Source organism: Myotis myotis, unplaced genomic scaffold, assembly GCF_014108235.1.
Source record: "Myotis myotis isolate mMyoMyo1 unplaced genomic scaffold, mMyoMyo1.p scaffold_m19_p_6, whole genome shotgun sequence".
In the NCBI taxonomy this organism is placed as follows: domain Eukaryota; kingdom Metazoa; phylum Chordata; class Mammalia; order Chiroptera; family Vespertilionidae; genus Myotis; species Myotis myotis.
In genome coordinates, this window is record NW_023416368.1 from 30,258,796 (window position 1) to 30,280,993 (window position 22,198).

Here is a 22,198-nt window from a genome sequence, read left to right on the forward strand (position 1 = left end):
AACCAGATACCTGCTTTCAGCAGCAGAGGCCTCAGAGCTGGAGCCAGAGCTAAAGCTGGCCCAGAATAAAAAAGAAAAGAAAAAAAGGAGCATTTGGGAGCTTCAGTCACCCGCCAGCCTGAAAACAGCCCTCAGCCCCTCACCCAGACTGGCTAGGCACCCCAGTGGGGACCTCCACCCTGAAGGGGCTGTGACCAGCTGCAAACAGCCATCATCCCCTCACCCAGGCTGGCCAGGCACCCCAGTGGGGACCCCCACCCTGAAGGGTGTGTGACCAGCTGCAAACAGCCATCATCCCCTCACCCAGGCTGGCCAGGCACCCCAGTGGGGACCCCCACCCTGGTCCAGGACACCCTTCAGGGCAAACCAGCCAGCCCCCACCCATGCACCAGGCCTCTATCCTATATAGTAAAAGGGTAATATGCCTCCCAGCACCGGGATCAGCGTGACAGGGGGCAGCGCCCAAACCCCCTGATTGCCCTGCGGCTCTGTGTGTGACAGGGGGCGGGGCCACAACCTCCCTATCCGCCCTGCTCTGTTCGTGACAGGGGAAGGTGCCCCAACCCCTTGATCAGCCCTGCTCTGTGCCTGATAGGGGGGAGCTCCCCAACCCCCAGATCGGCCCTGCTCTGTGTGTGACAGGATGCGGCGCCCCCCTCCCCCCCACGGGCCCTGCTCTGTGTGTGATGGGGTAGAGCCATAGCCTCCCCATAGGCCCTGCCCTGAGTGTGAGAGTGGCGGCGCCCCAACCCCCTGATCCGCCCTGCTCTGTGACAGGGAGCGGTGCCCCAACTCCCCTATCGGCCCTACTCTGTGAGTGACAGGGGGGGAGCTCCTCAACCCCCTGATGGGCCCTGCTCTGTGCATGACAGGGGGGAGCTCCCCAACCGCCTGACTGACCCTGCTCTGTGCGTGACAGGGGGAGCTCCTCAACCCCCTGATGGGCCCTGCTCTGTGCATGGCAGGGAGTGGCGCCGCAACTTCCTCATCGATCCTGCCTTGAGTGTGACAGGGGGCGGTGCCCCAACCCCCCAATCGGCCCTACCCTGAGCGTGACTAGGGGTGGCATCGCAACCTCCCGATCCGCCCTGCTCTGTGCATGACAGGGGGCGGCGCCCCAACTCCCCAATCGGCCCTGCTCTGAGCCCGACCAGGGGCTGCACCTAGGGATTGGGCCTGCCCTCTGCCACCCGGGAGCAGGCCTAAGCCAGCAGGTCGTTATCTCCCAAGGGGTCCCAGACTGCGAGAGGGCACAGGCCGGGCTGAGGGACCCCCCCCCCCACCATCACCAGTGCACAAATTTTTGTGCACCGGGCCTCTAGTATATATATAAAAGGCTAATATGGTAAGTGTCCCTCTACCCATTCAACCGGTTGCTATGGCACACACTGACCACCAGGGGGCAGACGCTCAACACAGGAGCTGCAGTAACTTGGCAGCAGCAGTTCTCGGGCTTCTCAGGTGACACACCCTGAAACCAGAGAGGAGGGAGCCCAATTCCTCGTGGGGCCACGTGATTCCACCTTTGGCCGTGGGTTATGTTGTTGCTGGGGCACTGTGAGCCCCGAATCTGGTTTACTGCACACTTGCGTTTGCGTGCTACACCCTGTACGACAGCAACTTTGCAGAGTGCCCTCTCCCACTCTGGGGCCCCTCGGGGATGTAGGAGAGCCGGTTTTGGCCTAATCCCCACAGGCCAGGCTGAGGGACCCCCACCAGCCAGAGGGACCCCATTTGACTCCACAGATGCTAGGGAAGGACTGTGGAAGGTTGGCTCGAGGGCATGTCCAGCCCATCTCGCCCAGTCCGCCCCGCCGGCCACCTTCTAATTAATTTCCTTTCAATGTGCATGAATCCATGCACCTTGTCACTAGTAAAGGTATAATATTTAATTGAACCCTTCCCATGACAGTTGAGATATAGCAAACTAAATACTTCCTTAGACCCTGACTCAATAAAGATACCCCAAAAAATCACATCTTTCACTGGTCTTAATGACCCTAAAGAAGCTTAAATTTTTCTCAAGGGTTGCCATCTTTCACTTCTTTGGATTTTTCCCCCCTTCTCCCAAGCTATCAAGCTCACATTTTACTTAGCACTTCTCTGCAAAATGACAGGTTTCTAAAGATACACTTCAAAGTCAGTCCAGAGCTTTTCTGAGAACACGATGACCTCAGGTCCAAGGAAGCAAGAAAATAACAGATGATTATAAGAAACCTTTGTCAATTTAGAGATTCCCCAGGAATAGAGTATTTTCATGAATACTGACATGTCAGTTATAACTTACCCTTTCAGCTTCTGCCTTATTCACTGCACTATCATTTTTCACAAACCATGATTAAGAGTCTGGATTATCACTGAAATATTTAACATTATGAAATATTCAATATACCGTGAAAGAATAGTAACAATGCATCTTTGCTTGGAAAGAAAGCAGGTTTCGAAGCTGCACAAGGCAAATGGACTATTAACAAAAACTCCTATCCTTCATGTCACTAGCAATGGTCCACAATAAATGCATTTTCTGAGTTATGATAGCACTTTCACTTTCAAGAACAGTCTACAGTCTAACCTGGTTAATAAACCAGTACAGGATTATGTAACTTGATAATTAACCAGGCTTCAAATTCACACCTTCAACTCATAATGTCAAATACTAGCAAAATAAAATAAACCATAGCAATAAAACATTTTCAAAATATAACTGATGATTTATTTATGTATAACAATATTTAATAATAAAAAATCTCAGAAAAAGAAAATGAGGGAAATCCACAGCTCAATATAATGAAATGGAATAGTCAAAACAATCCAGGAAAAAACTAGCCTTCAAATTATCAACTAAAGAATAAGAGTAGTTATTTAACATTAAGATTAAATTAGATTAAATTATTCATTACAAAATATTTTTTCATATGTTTTTACTGATTTTTAGATAGAAAGAGATAGAAATATCAATCGGCTGCCTCCTGCATGTCCCTTACTGGGGATTGAGCCTGAAACCCGGGCACAGGAATCGAACCAGTGACCTCTTGGTTCATGGGTCGACACTCAACTACTAAGTCACACCAGACAGGCTCATTACAAAATTTTAATGCAACTGATAAGTTCTTTTCTCTGTAAAGCCCTCAAAGTCTTAAAAAAAATCACAATTATAGTAACTTCCATAATTCCCTCTCTTCTTTTACTATAATGGGAACATGGACCAGATAACAAGACACTTTAAAAATCAAATCACACTATCCATATAATAGTTGTTCCATATGATCAAGTCTTTGTTACAAATATTTAGAATAACACTTGAAGAGTCCTTTCAAACTGTATTTACATTATGTGCATTACTCCAAACTTGCAAGCAGTGATAAAGCACAAATTAATCCAAATCAAAAAGTGGGGTTGACAGATGACAGATGAGTCCATCAGAAAGTAAAAAGAAATGCATGTTAATTTCAAGCTCCATTAGAAATGGGGTTGGGGCATGCTTGCACAAGGATAAGAAATAAGTTTGACAGTTATAAAAAAAAACTAAAGAAGAAAATAATGAACATTTAGAGGCTCCAACAGAGAAAGGGCAATGTTGAAGTTTTATTTGAAGTGTGGTTATTTCTGCACACTTTGAACTTTCAATAATGGATACATTTAGTATAGTGCTCTTGCAAGTGAGCAAACAGAGTGACATAGGGCAAATCAAGCCAGACTGTCCACTTCCCCAAAATGTTCAGCCCACTAAACCCGTGGCCACAACATGGGTGTGCTGAGCACACTACCAAGTTGCACAAGCAACACCTTCCAGGTCCGCAAGCAAGCACACCAGCATCTGGGCAAATTTTCAGAACTAATGCTCTGAGATTCTTCCAGATGCCTGATATGTTTAACTTCTTAAAAGAAAACAGGAGGTACTAATAAAACTTAAAGCCTCCAATATGTACAATATAACCAAAATTCCTCTAAGTCTTCTAAGGGTATGGCTTCACAATCATTCATGAGGAAAATATGATTTGGACTGGGAAAGCAAAAAGGATAAACGATTCCACATCTTTCACTGTTTGTTTATTCTATACTAGAGGCCCAGTGCACAAAATTCGTGCACAGGTAGGGTCCCTAGCGGTTGCTGGCTGCCGGCCGGGGCTTCCCTTCCTGCAGTTGGCCAGCTGGCCCCGGCCCCTGGTCGAGGGGACAATTTGCATATTGGGCTTTTATTATATAGCATACAAAAACTAGCAAAAATATACATTGTGAATGAATTTAATTTTTAACTGTTTATTTTTTTCACCTCTTACATGCAGCGAAATTCACTCTGATGTACTATTCTGAGTTTTGACAAATTCACAGTTGTGCAATCACCTCCACAATAAAAATACAGAAAAGTTAAAGGGCTTTATTTTAACAACAGCACGTACATACAACTAAACCATAGAATTTAAGTGCACAAAATATTATTAGCTTCAAACGCTAATTTGGTCCATCAACTTACTACAAAGCTACAGTAATCCAAACACTGTGGTACTGGCATAGAGAAAAACAGAACCAACAAAATAGAATGGAGCCCAGAAACAAGCATCCACATCTACTGTATAGTCAAATGATATTTGACAAGGGTGTCAAGATTATTCAATGAGGAAAGGACAGACTTTTCAGCAAATGATGCTGAGAAAACTGTAAATCCAACTGGAAAAGGATGAAATTGGACCGTTATCTAATATCATATACAAATATTCATTCAAAATGGATCAAAGACCTAAATGTAGGAGCTAAAACAATAAAACTCTTAGAAGAAAACATAGGGCAAAAGATTCATGACACTGGATTTGTCAATGATTTCTTAGATATGACACCAAAGAAAATAATAGGTATATTGGACTTCAAAATGAAAATGTTTGAGTATCAAAGGACATGAACAAAATGAAAAGGCAACCCAGTTAATGGAAGAAAATATTTGCAAATCATATATGTGATAAAGGATTATGTTGTTTTTTATTGATTGCAGAGAGAGGAAGGGAGAGGGAGAGAGAGACAGAAACATCAATGATGAAAATCATCGATTAGCTGCCTCCTGAATGACCCCTACTAGGGATTGAGCCTACAAACCAGGCATGTGCACTAACTGGGAATTGAACCGTGACCCCCTGGTTTATGGGTCGACACTCAACCACTGAGCCACACTGGTGGTGCTGTGATAAAGGATTAACATCTAGAATAGAGAACTCCTAAAATTTAAACAATTAAAATACCAAACAACCTGCCCTAGCTGGTTTGGCTCAGTGGATAGAGCGTCAGCCTCCAGACTGAAAGGTCCCAGGTTCGATTCCGGTCAAGGGCACATGCCCGGGTTGTGAGCTTGATCCCAGTGGGGGGCATGCAAGAGGCAGCCAATCAGTGATTATCTCATCGTTGATGTTTCTCTCTCTCCCTCTCCCTTCCTCCCTGAAATCATTAAAAATATATTCTTTTTAAAAATACCAAACGACCTGATTATGTGCAAAAGACTTGAATAGACATTTCTCCAGAAATACACAAATGGTCAAAAACACATGAAAAGATACTCAGCACCACTAATCATTACAGAAATGCAATTCAAAACTACAATGAGATACCATTTCACACTCATTAGGATGGCTACTACAAAAGAAAGTACATGTTGGTAAGGATGTGAAGAAATTAGAATTCTTGTGCACTGCTGGTAGGAATGTAAAATGGTATAGCTACTGTACAACAGTATGGTGGTTCCTAAAAAAAATTAGAAATAAATTTACTTTATAATCAAACAATTCCACTTCTGGGTATATATTCAAAATAATTGAAAGCAGGGTTTCAAAGAGATATTTGTACACCTGTGTTCTAGCAGCATTATTAACAGTAGCTAAAATTTTGCAATCTAAGTGTGCATCAACAAGTGAATGGATAAACAAAATGGGTTGTATGTATACAGTAAAGTATTATTCAGCCTTAAAAAGGAAGGAAACTCTGGTACATGCTTCAACATGGATGAATCTTGAAGACATTATGCTAAGTGATATAAGCCCAACACAAAGGAATATATGTTTCCACTTTCTGAAGTACCTAGAATAGGCAAATTCATAGAGAAAGAATGAACAGAGTATACCAGGGTCTAGGGAAAGGGTAAGATGAGGAGTAACTGTTTAATGCAGCGGTCGCCAACCTTTCGGATCTCACGGACCACCAGTTGTCCGCAGATCACGGGTTGGTGACCGCTGTTTTAATGGGTAAAGAGTTCCTATTTAGAATGATGAAAAAGTTCTGAAAATGAATATTGATGATGGCTGCACAACACTTAATGCCACTGAAACACTTGAAAATGGTGAAAATGGTAAATTTTGTTATGTATATTTAACCACAATAAAAACTTTTCTAAAGTGTAGCAAGTCTTCCCACCTCCCCCTACCCGGGAATTCCACTTCTAAGAAGTTATCCTAAAGAAATAATCAAGCATGGGCAAAAGATTTACCTACAAATTAAAGCAGCTCTGGAAACAAACTAAATGTCTAACTTATCAAAGAAGCTACATAATAAAGTAGAAGGGGATCATTAATATGTTACTTTTTCCTATGGGAGCCACCGGGTAGATAGGAGTGTGGCCTTCTCCTCTCATGCATGGCATGTGCTCCTCCACTAATATCAGTGTACTCTAAAAAGGTGGAGTCATCAGGCAAAAAAGTAACTTTACCTGCTGCGTTCAAGGCTCCTATTCGACCAGATATTGTGAACTTTGCTCACACCAACTTGCACAAAAGCAACAGATGGCCCTAAGCTGTCAGTGAATTGGCAGATTATCAAAACATGCTGAGTCTTGGGGTACTGTGGCTCAAATCTCCAGGGTTGGAGGTGGTCAAACTCGTTATTCTGGCCAGGATGCTTTTGGAAATATGTGTTATGGAGGCTGCATGTTTGCACCAACTAAAACCTGGCGCCATTGGCACTGCAGAATGAACACAACACAGAAGCGATATGCCATGTTCTCTACCCTGGCTGCCTCAGCCTTCTCAGCACTAGTCATGTCTAAAGGTCATCATATTGGGGAAGTTTCTGAACTTCCTTTGGTGGTGGAAGATAAAGTTGAAGGCTACAAGAAAACTAAAGAGGCCGATTTGCTTCTTAAGAAACTTAAGACCTGGACTTATATCAAAAAGTGAATGAGAGCTAATGAGAAACAGTCATCATATCCAGCACAGGGGACCTTGCATCATCTATGACAGTGGTCAGCAAACTCATTAGTCAACAGAGCCAACAGTACAACGATTGAAATTTCTTTTGAGAGCTAAATTTTTTAAACTATATAAGTAGGTACATTGTTATTAACTTAATTAGGGTACTCCTAAGGCTTAGGAAGAGCCACACTCAAGGGGCCAAAGAGCCGTATGTGGCTCACGAGCCACAGTTTGCTGACCACGGAATTCTATGAGGACAATGGTATCAAAGCTTCAGAAGAATCATCCCTGGAATTATTCTGCTTCATGTAAGCAAACTGAACATTTTGAAACTTGCTCCTGGTGGGGATGTGGGCCATTTCTGCATTTGGATTGAAAGTGCTTTCCACAAATTAAGATGATCTGTATGGCACCTGGCGTAAAGCTGCCTCCCTCAATAGTAACTACAACCTTCCCATTCACAAGAAGCTCAATACATATTTTAGCAGAATCTTGAAATGCCCAGCCAAAGCACTACACAAGAAGATTCATGGCAGAGTCCTAAAAAAGAATCCACTGGAAAACCCGATAATCATGTTGACGCTAAACCCATATACAAAGACCATGCACCGGAGCACCATTCTTCATCAGGCCTAGAACCACAACCTCCAGATGGATAAAGCAGCAGCAGTAGCTGCTGCAGTGCTAGAAGTCAAATTAGATCAGAAGGAGGTTTCAGGCAAGACCCCTGTAGTAGAGAAGAAAGGAAAGAAGGCTGTGGGAATCATGAAGCAGAAATTTTGGGTGGGGAAAAAAGCTACAGCTACCAAGAAACCAGCAGCTGAAAAGAAGTCCACAGAAAAGAAGCCCACTACAGAAGAAAAGACGCTTGTGGCATAAATTTAAATGTTTATTCCATAAAAGTCAAATCACTTTGCACAGCTAATCCTATCTAATAATAGAGAAACATGGTAATTAACCATAACCTTGCTACCCTTCCCATTGGCTAATCAGCGAGATATGCAAATTAACTGCCAGCCAAGATGGCGGCCGGCAGCCAGGCAGCTGAAGCGAACATGAGGCTTGCTTACTCCAGTGATGGAGAAAGTCAATGTTCCTGCCGGCCGCAGCTCATCTCTGAGCTCCAGATGAAACAATGTTGCAATTATAGAACCTAAACAAACCCCAGAAACCTTTCAGCCAGCGCGGCCTCAGAGCTTAGAGTGGTCAGTGATGGCAACAGAGTTTCAATTATAGAATCTAAACAAACCCAGGTACCTGCTTTCAGCCGGCAACGGTCTCAGAGCTGGAGCCTGCTCTAAGCTCCAGTGACAGCTATAGAAGGTAAATTAATCCCAGAATTAAAAAAAGAAAAAGAAAAAAGGAGAGGCTGGGAGCTTCAGTCGCCCACCAGCCTGAAAACAGCCCTCAGCCAGCCCTTCACCCACACTGGCCAGGCACCCCAGTGGGGACCACTACCCTGAAGGGTGTGTGACCAGCTGCAAACAGCCATCATCCCATCATCCAGGCTGGGCAGGCACCCCAGGGGGACCCCCACCCTGAAGGGGGTGTAACCAGCTGCAAACAGCCATCATCCCCTCATCCAGACCGGCCAGGCACCCCAGTGGGGACCCCCACCCTGAAGGGGGTGTGACCAGCTGCAAACAGCCATCATCCCATCATCCAGGCTGGCCAGGCACCCAAGCAGGACCCCCACCCTGATCCGGGACACCCTTCAGGGCAAACCAGCCGGCCCCCACCCGTGCACCAGGCCTCTATCCTATATAGTAAACAGGTAATATGGAAACTGACCCTAACAGCAGGACTGGGAATGACTGATCACTATGACACACACTGACCACCAGGGGGCAAACGCTCAATGCAGAAGCTGCCCTCTGGTGGTCAGGGCACTCTCACATGGGAGGAGCTCTGCTCAGCCACAAGCCAGGCTGATGGCTGCCAGTACAGCGGTGGTGGTGGGAGCCTCTCCTGCCTCCTCAGCAGCGCTAAGGATGTCCGACTGCAGTTTAGGCCTGCTCCCTGCTGGCAAGTGGACATCCCCCGAGGGCTGCCGGGCTGCCAGAGGGATGTCTGATTGCCATCTTAGGCCCAATCCCCTGGGGAGCAGGCCTAAGCCAGCAGGTGGTCATCCCCTGAGGGGTTCCAGACTGCGAGAGGGCACAGGCTGGGCTGAGGAACCCCCCATACCCCCCGAGTGCACAAATTTTTGTGCACCAGGCCTCTAGTCTATATATATAAAAGGCTAAGTGTCTGTCCGTCCAGTAGCTATGACACACACTGACCACCAGGGGGCAGACACTCAACACAGGAGCTGCTATGACACACACTGGCCATTTACAAAGAAACGGCACTGCAGACCTGGTACCAACAAAGCAATACTCGGCTTCCCCCAAGTGGGACACAGGCCCTGCCACCATCCCGGAGTGACAGCCCACCAAATCATAGCCAACGCTGCCGAGACCCCATGGAACAAAATGTGGCCCACAGCCCAGCCCAGAAACAGTGGCTGTGGGCGCCAGGTAATAACATCACATAGCAGCACCAGCTTCCTCTCTCTAGTGACTAGCCTACTTGGAGCTTCTTCAGCCCAGAAACCCGACTTGCTTTATAGCCAGGTGCAAACATTTTACAGTTTAACCAAATGTTTGTGAAGCATTTTCCCGTGCCTCTTCTCATTTGATCCTCACAGAAGTCCTGGAGTAGGTAGGTAGGAGACTTGGTGGAATCTTATTTTCTTTTCATTAGCAAGATGTGAATAGCAATATTAAAATATTTCTTCTAATTAATTTTTCAATGTGCACAAATCCATGCACCGAGACACTAGTTTGGAATAAAAACCTGATCAAAGGCAAAAAAACCTGCTATGTTAGCATTGTGCAATTAATCATATTTCATCAATTCTGAAACATGGGCATTTCACATTTTTAAGTCAAAAATCTGGATTATCTTACATCTGATGGCATTTCCTAGTTTTTTGGCAGTCTTTCTTTTTTCTTAGCGGTACAAAAGGTTAATCTTAAACTACTAACACAGGAAATGTTCAAGTAACAATCCATGGACAGATTACAAAAAGCATAAGGTAACATCTTGCTTTTATAAAAGCTATACATAATCAATACACAAGGTTAGAGGCTATACATCAGAATATTAACAGTATTTATCTCTAGGTGATATAAATGAGCTTTACTTAAGAAAAAAATAAGTTTTTTTAAACTTTAATAAACTGGGTATAAAGCCATTCACCCCCATATCAACATGACACAATTCTACATATAACATTAAGTACATCTACTATAACTAATTCAGTATTTACTGAGTATCTGCTATGGGTTTAGAACTAAGTCAGGTATCACAGAAGACAAGGATTTACAAAAGAATGTAATTGCCTTGAAGCTCAGCATCTGACAAAAGAATTTACAGTCTAGATACAGTGGTTCTCAACCTTCTGGCCTGTTAAATACAGTCCCTCATGTTGTGACCCAACCATAAAATTATTTTTGTTGCTACTTCATAACTGTAATGTTGCTACTGTTATGAATTGTAATGTAAATATCTGATATGCAGGATGGTCTTAGGCGACCCCTGTGAAAGGGTCGTTCAACTGCCAAAGGGGTCACGACCCACAGGTTGAGAACCACTGGAGAAGAATCTCAAGGAAGGTAAATCAGCAACTTAATGCTATTTAAAAACTGAACTAGTTCACTGGTTTTATTTATGGGACAACCCACTTAATATGGATAAAAATTTGTACTGTCCAGCACTCCAAAACTGAAAGAATAAATTAGCATTTTAACACATTAGAGGCTAAAATAAATATCTATACATATAAAAGGCTAATATGCTAAGTGTCCATCCGACCGGTAGTTATGATGCACACTGACCATCAGGGGGCAGACGCTCAACGCAGGAACTGCCGAGTTAGTGACTTGGCAGCAGTGGTTTTTGGGTGACGCACCTTGAAACCAGAGAGGAGGGAGCCCGATTCCTCACGGGGCTGCATGATTTCACCTTCAGCCGTGAGTTATGTTGTTGCTGGGGCACTGTTGGCCCCGAATCTGGTTTACTGCACACCTGTGTTTGCGTTCCACACCCTGTACAACAGCAACTCTGCAGAGTGCTCTATCCCACTCTGGGGCCCCTCGGGGATGTTGGAGAGCCGGTTTCAGCCTGATCCACGCAGGCCAGGCCGAGGGACCCCACCTGCCAGAGGGACCCTGCTCACTCCGCAGACGCCCTTCAAGCCTCAGTACCACCCCAGGTGCAGCTGGCCAGGGAGGGACCACGGGAGGTTGGCTCCAGGGTGAATCCAGCCTGTCTCACCCAGTCCCACCCCACCAGCCACCTTCTAATTAATTTCCTTTCGATGTGCACAAATCCATGCACCGGGTCACTAGTCCTTTATAAATCATCTTATTCATTACACAGATGACAAAGTTCACTCTCAGGCTGGTACTCATAAGATTAAAAACTCAAAAAAGCACATAATCACCAGCCATCAGGTAATCCTATATAATAAAACCCTAATACGCAAATCGACCGAACAACAGATGGACTGAACAGCGAACGACCAGTCGCTATGATGTGTACTGACCACCAGGGGGCAGATGCTCAATGCAGGAGCTGCCCTTGGTGGTCAGTGTGCTCCCACAGGGAGAATGCCGCTTAGGCAGAAACTGGGCTAACAGCTGGTGAGCACAGTGCTAAGGACCTCTCAGAGGATGTCCAGCCGGCAGTTGGACATTCCCCAAGGGGTTCCGGACTATGAGAGGGCACAGGCTGGGCTGAGGGACCCCCCACCACCCCACCCCAGTGCACGGATGTCGTGCACCAGGCCTCTAGTAGACATATAATCAATGACAAATTAGCAACAGCAAAAGATACCCTACCACACACCTTTTTATTGTTTACTAGAGGCCAGGTGCAGAAAAATTCATGCACTCGGGGCAGGGAGCCTCTCAGCCCAGCCTGCACTCTCTCACAATCCAGAACCCCTTGGGTAGGGTCTACAGACCCATCGCAGCATGGCTCTGGTTCCCCGGGCCTGTGGGCCAGGGAGGAGGGACCAAGATTCCCAGATCGAAGCATGGCTCTGGCTCCCCAGAGCCTGCGTGTGGGGGGAGGGACCAAGAGGCCAGTCAGATCGCAGCATGGCTCTGGTTCCCCGGAGCCTGCAGGCAGGAGGAGGGACCCAGAGGCCAGTCTGATGGCAGCATGGCTCTGTTCCCACAGCTCCCTCCCACCGCCACACCACAGGCAGTCGGGACCCACGGGACCCAGGACTGACTTCCGCCACACCAGCCGGGGCCCTAGCCTGGTATTCGGTCGTCCATCCAGACGTTTAGGTCGTGACGGACCCTGGCTCTTTATATATTAGGATTATGACTTGTTAAGAATTTCTTTTAATTCTCTCCCCAGGTCGTCCTAGCTTACCATGTGTTCACTGTGCTGGAAGGTAAAGTGGCTACAAAGGAACCTAGTTCCTGCTCTCAAGGTTCCCACAGTTCAGCTGAAGGGGGAGGAGGGAGAGAATAGGAGAAAAGCTCCATGACATTGGATATGGCTATGATCTCTTAGATATGACACCAGAAGTACAGGCAACAAAAGAAAAAAATAGATAAACTGAACTTGACAAAAAGTTAAAGTCAAAGGACATTATCAGCAGGGTAAAAAGACAACCTATAAAATGGGAAAAAGTATTTGCAAATCATATATGATAAGGGATTAATATTCAGAATATTTTAGCCCAGCTGGTGTCACTCAGTGGTTGAGCATTGACCCATGAACCAGGGTCAATTACCAGAGCACTTGCCTGGGTTGCAGGCTCAATCCCCAGTAGGGGGCGTGCAGGAGGCAGCCAATCAATGATTCTCTCTCATCATTGATGTGTTGATTCTCTCTCATCATTGATGTGTCTATCTCTCTCTCCCTCTCCTTCTCCCTTCCTTTCTGAAATCAATGAAAACATTGTTTTAAATATTCAGATTATTTTTAAAACTCTTACAACACAACAACTAAAAAATAAACTTTTTTGAGTCAAAGTGATAGGGAAAGGGGCACATAATAGTAATAGAACCACAGTTGTTTAATGATTATTAATCTTACAGACCCTGGAAAACTGGAGGATGTGTTGCAAGAAGAAAAACAGGGCTATAAAAAGACACCTTGGAGTCCAGATGGGTCCATTTCTCAGAAAAGAAAATACATTTTGAGAGCAGACCAAGGACAGGACACACTTTGACTTGACTGCTGGACTCAGATCCTCTCTGGGAGTTTGCCTCAGGAATGCTGACCATTCTCGGGACCCAGGAACATGCTGAGCTATGTTTAACATCATAGAAGATTAACTACCTTATTATCGGATTTCAAGATACTGGAAAGAGATGCACAGACCATGGACCCTGCAGCCTTTATACTGCCCCTCTTCCCCTTGTACATAGCCCTTCTTCCTTATCGCTATTCCTTAACTAATAAAAGAGAAACATGCAAATTGACCGTACCTCTGCTACACCCACAAGCCAAACCTACCAGCCAATCAGGAGCGACTATGCAAATAAACCCAACCAAGACAGTGGCGGCCACGGAGCTGGAGCGAACAGGAGGCTTGGGTTGCCCCTGGCGATGGAGGAAGCCAAGCTTCCTGCCTGCCCTGGCAGGCTGTGGGCTCTGCTCAAGGCTACAAAGTTTCAATTATAGAAGATAAATAAATCCCAGATACCTACTTCCAGCCACTGTAACCTCCGCTCAAGGAGGGTCTGGGAGCCTGGGTTGCCCGGGGCCATGGCCAGACTGCAAACAGCCCTCAGCCCCTCACCCAGGCTGGCCAGACACCCCAGCGGGGACCCCCACCCTGAAGGGGGTGTGACCAGCCTGCAAACAGCCCTCAGCCCTTCACCCAGGTTGGCCAGGCACCCCAGCGGGGACCCCCACCCTGAAGGGGTGTGGCCAGCTTGAAAACAGCCCTCAACCCCTTACCCAGGCTGGCCACACACCCCCAGTGGGGACCCTCACTCCATAGGGGTGTGGCCGGCCTGCAAACCACCACAGGCCCCTCGCCCAGGCTACCCCATGCCCCAAGGGAACCCCCACCATGATCCAGGACAGCCTTCAGGGCAAACCAGCCGGCCCCCACCCATGCACCAGGCCTCTGTCTATACTAATAAAAGGGTAATATGCTAATTAGACTGGGAGACCTTCCAGGAGACCTTCCAGACGTTCTTCTGGACAAAGCCATGGTGGCAGGGCCAAGGTAGAGGTAGTTAGAGGCCAAGAGGGGAGGGCAGTTGTGGGTGATCAGGCTGGTGGGGGGCGGGGCCATTGGGGTAAGCAGACCAGCAGAGGGGCCAGTTGGGGGCAAGCAGGCCACCAGTGGGGGTCAGTTGGAGGTGATCAGGACAGTGGGGGGGGGGCAGTTTGGAGTGAGAAGGCCAGCAGGGAGGCAGTTGGGGGCGAGCAGGCTAACGGGGGGACAGTTGGGGGTGAGCAGGCCGGCAGGCAGAGTGGTTAGGGGCAATCAGGCAGGCAGGTGAGTGGTTAGGAGGCAGCAGTCTCGGATTGTAAGAGGGATGTCCGACTGCCGGTTTAGGCCCGATCCCTGTAAACCAGCAGCAGTGCATCCTTCGAGGGGTCCCAGATTGGAGAGGGTGCAGGCCAGGCTGAGGAACACCCCCCTCCGCCGTGCACGAATTTCGTGCACCAGGCTACTAGTCTATAATAATAAAGGGATAAATGCTAATCAGACAGGATAGACCAGATATCTTCCCGACATCCTTCCTGACAAAGTCAGGGGCATGGCCGGCCTGCAAACCGCCCACGACCCCTCGCCCAGGCCAGCCCCTCCCCCAGCAGGAACCCCCACTCCAATTGGGGGTGTGGCCGGCCTGCAAACCCCCAGCAGCCCTTCACCCAGGCCAGCCCCTCCCCCAGCAGGGACCCCCCGACTCCAATCTGGGGCTGCCTTCAGGGCAGGCCAGCCAACTCCCACTTGTGCACCAGGCTTCTATCCTATATAATAAAAGGGTAATATGCAAATTGACCCTAAGAGCAGAACGATCACTGGACCAGTCACTACGAGGCACACTGACCACCTCTTGGTCCCCTTCCCTGGCCAGCAGGCTCCGATCGCCTGATGGCTACCCGTGGCAGGGGCGGGACTGGTGAGTGGGCAGGAACAGCTGACCTCTCGGTCCCTTCCCCTAGCCATCAGGCACCGATCACCCGATGGCCAACGGGGAACCGGGGATGGGTGGCAGCAGGGGGCAGGGCTGGCTGTGGGTATCTGGGGAAGATGGCCCTGATCGCAGGCCAGGCCTAGGGACTGTACCCACACACGAATTTCGTGCGCCAAGCCTCTAGTCTGTCTGTCTATGTGTGTGTGTGTGTGTGTGTGTGTATCCCCAGCAACCGGATGGCAGAATGACCAGAACGACTGGAACGACCAGTGGCTATGACGCACACTGTGGCAGCCAATCAGCCTGATCCAGGCCCCAGTTGACCCTCCTCCCCTCAATCGGTGGCTGGGCCAGCCGGCCAACGACCTGCAGCCCCTGCCCCTCGCCAGGCCCCCATCAGGGCTGGCCAGCCCGACCCCACCTGTGCACAAATTGTGCACCTGGCCTCTAGTCCCTATATAATCAGCCAGCTAATGGGGTATGGGAGAGCAGAATTTTTAGGATGACATGCTCTCTCCAAAATACCAGCATTATTGGAATAAACACTCACATATGATTCAACCCTGTCTCTGCTTAATTTGGCTCAAGTAGTGGCAGGCGGCCTCAGAACTGTTTAGTGTCCATTATCAAAGGACATTATCAACAGGGTAAAAAGACAACCTATAAAATGGGAGAAAATATTTGTAAGTCATATATCTAATAAGAAACTAATATCCAATTGAAAGAACTCCTACAACTCAACAACAAAAACAACCTGATTAAATTAGGCAAAGGAGTTGAATGGAGATTTCTTCAAAGAAAATATACAAATGGACAATAAACAAATTAAAAAAATGCTCAACATCACTAATCATTAGAGAAAGGCAAATCAAACCCACAATGAGCTATCACCTCACATCCATTAGATGGCTATTTTATTAAATAAATAAATAAAACAAGTGTTGGTGAGTATGTGGAGAAATTGGAACCCTAATATAAATCTGGTAAAAATGTAAACTGGAACAGCTACTGTGAAAACAGTATGGCAGTTCCTCAAAAATATAAGCACAAAATTATGATATGACCCAGAAATTCCACTTCTGGTAATATATACAAAAGACTTAAAAGCAGGAAGGCAAATACTTATTTGTACAAACATGTTCAGAGCAACATTCGTAAGTGCCAAAAAGTGGAAGCAACCCAAGTGTCCATCAATAGATAAATAAATAATGGAATATTATTCAGCCTTAAAAAGAAATTCTGACACATGCTACAACACAGGTGACCCTTAAAGGTATCCTGCTAAGTAAAATAAGCCAGGCGCAAAAGTACAAATACTGTATAATGCACTTATATGAGGCACCTACAGTAGTCAAATTCAAGTAGGCAAAAAGTACAATCGTGGTTGCCAGGGGTTGGGGGACAGGAAAAGGAAATTATTATTTAATGAATGTGTATTTCAGCACATCCAAAAACAGGATATATGAGTGAGAATATCATAATCAGGTGCAAATTTTAGAATTTCAGATAAATTAAAGATCACTTTCAGCAATGATAACCAATGTCTCAATGAAAACAAACATGTTAATCAGCCTTGAGAGATGGGCAGCATTTGTGTCAAAGAAGAATGGAGGCCCTGACAGGTTTGGCTCAGTGAATAGAGCGTCGGCCTGTGGACTGAGGAGTCCCGGGTTCGATTCCAGTCAAGGGCATGTAGCTTGGTTGCGGGCACATTCCTGGTGGGGTGTGTGCAGGAGGCAGCTGATCGATGTTTCTCTCTCATCGATGTTTCTAACTCTCTATTCCCTCTCCCTTCCTCTCTGTAAAAAATCAATAAAATATATATTTTTAAAAAAAGAAGAAGAAGAAGAATGGAATATCCAGTACAAATTGCCCAGCAAAGGACATGTAGCAACAATTTATAGTAGAAAATAGCCTAAAAAAGTAAGTTAGGGTCAGAATTTAGAAGACCTTGAGTGCCAATGCCAGTCTAAGAGCCTAACCAGTGCAACAACAAGATAGCAGTAAGTTTCTCAAATGAGAGTATTGCTTGTATGGAAAAGACAAAATGATTGAAGGGGAAGACAGGAAGAAATTCAACTAACTTCGGCAATTACTTACAGAGCAACCTTAATGTCTCAGCTTAAGTATTTGCAACCTACAATAGCATACATACCACCACCTTCACTAGGGGAAAAAGAGGGGTGCTCCAGGCATAGAAAAAAATAAAAAGTGAAGGGCGAGGAAGGGTTGGTAGTGACTGCAATGGAACAAAAAGGAGTACTGGTAATTTTCTGTTTCTTGATCTGGACGGTGGATATGGGTGGTATTCACTCAAATAATTCCTTAAGCAGGCACTCATGATTTGAATACTTTCTATATGTATATTATACTTTTATTTATGTTATACTTTAATGTCTTAAAAATTGTATCAAAATTAAAGGCCTAGCTCTGGCCAGTGATTCAACTGATTGGAGCGACATCCCGTGCACCCAAAGGTTGCAGGTTTGACTCCTGGTCGGGGCACATACCTAGGTTGCAGTTTAATCGACGTTTCTCTCTCACATTATTCTTTCTCTTTCTCTTTTTCTCTCTCTCCTCCCCCGCCCCCTCTCTCCTCTCTCTCCTCCTCTCTCCCCTCTCTCTCCCATCCTCCCTCCCTTTCTTCTTAATGAAATCAATAAAAACAAATCCTCTGGTGAGGGTTAAAAAAAAAATAAAGGCCTAGACCCCCCTTCTAAAAAAACCCCAGCTGGAAGTCATACCTTAAAAATATTTACCAAACAGTATAAAAGATGCAACCACAGAATTTGTACAAGGTACCTAAGAAGCACTGAGATCCAAGAAAAAACCCAGAGGCAGCCAAGTCTAAGGTGGGTTTTAAAGAATAAATGAGTTTGTCAGATGGATGAGGGGGAAAAGAGGGGTGCAGAAAAATATATATAAAAGGCAACAAACAGAACAATTTATCCAGAAAACAAGTAGTTTCATATATAAAAGAATAAAAGTTCTAAGATAAAAGGATAACCTAAACTAGAGTAAAAATATAGAGACTGGAAAAAAAGTATTTATATAAGATGGAGAAGAAGTCATCTTTGATTAGATCTGGATAAAAAGGAAGAGTGAAATGGACATGGTTCTCAATTTGCCCAAAACAGCAATATGGTATTTAAGGTCCTCCATAATCCGATTGTTTCCTCATCTACCATAGTCCCACCCACAAGCTATACTCCAGACAGAAAAGACTCTCTCCTCCTTCACTCAACAAAGTACCTAATTTGCACTCCACAACTCCTACTATGCCAAAGACTAAAGGCTATCCATCCCTCTCTTCAAGATGCTCACAGGTTCACTTAATAGCAGGAAAGGCAAAGACAGACATCAATAAATAGTATAGTACAATGGAGTACACCATCCGGTGAGAAGAGGTTTGCTACCAGAAAGTAAAGTGCTGATTTGAGTCCAGAGATATTATTAAGAGTTCATCATGAAAATGATGGAATATAAATGGGGAAGGAGTGGTATTCTTGCAGGGTGCATCACTGAGGAAACACGTTACAGATGAGCCTAGACCACCTACATCCAATCCATATTTAAGCCCTATCTCATTGCTCGAAAATACAGCTCCTTCATCTCTAACACCTTCACTACATCATCCTAGCTTAACTCCCTACTTCCACTTGTATACAAATACAAGCCCTGCAAGCACTAGTGCTAGTGATCTTAAAAAGAAAATCAGAGCATGAAAACGCTCTACAATGACTCCTTAGAGTAAAATCCAAACATGTGACCTGGCATTTCCTGGCAATCTCATGCAGGCCTCTCCTCACCCCAAAAGTATTCAAGCTACACGGGTCTTCTCTTAGGTCTCTAAACACACGGAGCTCTTTCCTGTCTCAGGACTTCTACACAGCACAGGACCAGAGGACCCTGTTCCCTCTGTTCAGATCTTCAATAGCATACATACCACCACCCCCAACAACCAGGTATGTCACACTATTGTTCTGTTCTCAAAGAAATTCCAGTGCCCTGCCAATTACTGATCTCCACCTCTGGTTTAGGTCTCCAGAAAAAAAAGTTGTCTCATTTTGAGCATGCTGAGTTTGAGAAGCCCCTGGAACAACATGTAGTTCTCTTGTGCACAGTTGACCATGGGGTCAGGTAAGATCTTTACTCAAAATAGAAACTTGGGCCCTAGCCAGTTTGACTCAGTGGACAGAGAGTCGGCCTGCCGGAGTGAAGGGTCCCAGGTTTAATTCCTGGTCAAGGACACATGCCTAGGTGGTGGGATCGATCCCCAGTAGGGGGTGTGCAGGAGCAGCCGATCAATGATTCTCATAATTCATGTTTCTCTCTCTCTCCCTTCATATCTGAAATCAATAAATATATTATTTTTCACTTTTTTAAAAATGTGTTACTTTATTTAAAAAAATAAAAAAGAAACTTTGGGCCTGGCTGGTGTGGCTCAGTGGTTGAGTGGCAGCCTTATGAACCAGAAGGTCAAGGTACATGCCCTGGTTGTGGGCTCGATCCCCAGTAGGTTGTGTCCAAGAGGCAGCCGATCAATGATTCTCTCTCATTATTGATGTTTCTTTTTCTCTCTCCCTCTCTAAAATCAATAAAAATATTTTTTAAATAAAAAAGTAGAACCTTGGACTTTAACATGTCAGTTTGATGACAGGAAGACTGTGCAGAGAAGTGATTCTCAACTTGGATGAAGAAGGCACCCCTGATCTCCAAAGTCACTGTATGGCATGAGATTGAGATATTCCTTATGGGAGTGAGGGCAATGCCACATCAATGGTGTGAAGGGCTGAGATATACAGGATAGAATCCTAGCTGTGAGTGGACTGGGGGGAGGGACGGGGGAGAGAGCCAAGAGAAGGCAACCCAGAAGACAGTCATATCACAATTCCACAGACTCCCATACACTTTCATACTTCCTCCCTCGGCCTAACTCTACTCGTTTTCATCCAGTTCAAATGCCACCCCCTCCTAGAAGCTTTTCTGGCCTAATCCAAAGAAAACTAGCCCCCGTCTTCATACCTCTACAAGTTTCTCTTATTATGTAAGATTTGACCCACACACAGGTTTCTCATCAGTACTGTTATGGCGCTTAATGCGATCTGCCTGCCTTGCTCTACACCTGGGTGTGTGCCGTCCTGATCACACTGACAGCTCTTGGGGTAGAGACCGTACCTTAATCGTCTGTGGGCCCTTAAGAAAGTGGGGGGGAAATTACTGTTTAACTTAATAAAAGTCAAGGAGGGTAAATAAGTGGGCAGAGATCGTGGATAACTTCTCCTCTCTTATAAAACAAAATAAAACATCATTCCCTTCAACATAAATATGAAATACCCTTAGTTTTGTCGGAGACTTAACATATTCTCTTCTAACTTAGTGTTAACTTCGGTACAAACCAAACAAAAATGTTAAAAAGACGCCGGAGGACAAGAAGAGGGTGTCAGTTCTGGACTTGAGCCAACCGCCGCCTGCATTACTGGGAAGCCATTCCTGCCAGGCCAAGGTGAGGCCTTCAGTCGACATTTTCCTTTCAAAGTCAACCAAAAAGCCTCTAACGCCCACCGGGAGAGCTAGAACGAACCCGAGCTGAGAGTTTCCTGAGCCTGAGAAGTCGCCTCCGAGGGCTAACTCGGTCCCCGCCCGGTCCGCGCGGGTGTGGCGCGCCGTCCGCCGCCGACGGTCGGGGAAAGCAAGCGCACGAACTTTCGCGCTCGCTCGCGCGGGGGAGGCGGCGTGCGGACCCGGCGACGTCCCGGCCAGCTGACCGGGCAAGTTCGGGGGCGGGGGGGCGGCGGCCACGGAAACCACAAACCACAATCACTTCCCCGGAAAACTCCGTTCCAGAACCTTCCCGTGCCGGGACCTACGCGCAGATTCCTCCCCGAAAGGCAGCCCAGGGGGCCAGCGCGGGCCGGGCGCGCGCCCCGAGGCCACTTGAACAAAGTTTGGGAACCGGGAGAAAGTTTCCCGAGAGGAAGCGCGGCGGCCGTGCGGTCGGGGCTGAGGCTCGCTGGGCTCCGCCGCCGTGGCCCCTCAACTTCCCGAGCGCCGGCCCAGGCCGGCCCCGCCCGGCCGCCAGGGCCCAGGCCCGAGGCCCCGCCGGGGAAGCGGGCCGGCCGCGCCCGCCCGGAGCCCGATTCCCCGCGGCGTCGCAGAGGACACGGCGCCCCGCCCGCAGGGCCCCTCGGCCCCGCTAGGGAGCTCCCAGCCCGGCCGAGAGTTACCTGCGGCGAACGGGACGAGCGCAGGAAAATTCCCGAGGCTCCAAACTGACGGACGCCGCTTTGTCTCCCTCCCGTCCGGCTCCAAGGAGGAAGTCGGCCGCCCGACGCCCCCGCCCCCGGCCCGCCCCCCACCCGTGGCCCCCGCCCCGCGGCCCGGGCGCCGCCCGCCCTTCCCGGCACCTCCCTCCGGCGCGCTCTTCCAGTCGCCTCCCGCCTTTGCCCTGCTTTCCCGGCCCTCGCTTTGGGGACCGAGCCCCCGACCAAGAGAGCTTGGAGACGCCGGGCCAGGACCCCCAAAAGGACCTCTTGAACCCCGCCCTTCACCCCACAGTTACCTCATTCCAGACCCCTAGCGGCTTCTCAGGCCGGGAGTGACCCCAGAGGAAGGAGGAGCGGTGATTCCTGGAACAGCGAGAGTGGGCGGGAGGGCAGGTGAGTCACCGCTCGGCACACAGGTGAGTCTCCGGGCGCGGCCTGCGCAGGCCCCGTCCCTGGCTGCTGCTTCAAGGACCTGGGCACCGGCCTCTGAGGAGCCCCTGGCTCCCAGAAAGGTGCCCTAAGCCCACCCCCTGTTTTACAAGAGCAACGGAGGCCTCGCAGCTCGAGGCGGAGTGGCACAAGAACCGACCCTAGGGAC

The 22,198-nt window shown here is 47.3% G+C and overlaps 1 protein-coding gene and 1 pseudogene across 2 annotated transcripts in view; one reads left to right on the forward strand and one right to left on the reverse strand.

The window, feature by feature from the left end:
• The window catches only part of CTNNA1 (catenin alpha 1), a 182,521-nt gene extending 160,842 nt beyond the window's left edge, over nucleotides 1–21,679 (reverse strand). For both annotated transcript variants that reach the window (XM_036313850.1, XM_036313851.1), the window contains exon 1: nucleotides 21,562–21,679. The gene's annotated coding sequence lies outside the window, so the exon portion shown is untranslated. The remainder of the gene's footprint in view (nucleotides 1–21,561) is intronic.
• On the forward strand, nucleotides 6,607–8,045 carry LOC118658378 (annotated as a pseudogene).
• Nucleotides 21,680–22,198: the final 519 nt, after the last annotated feature.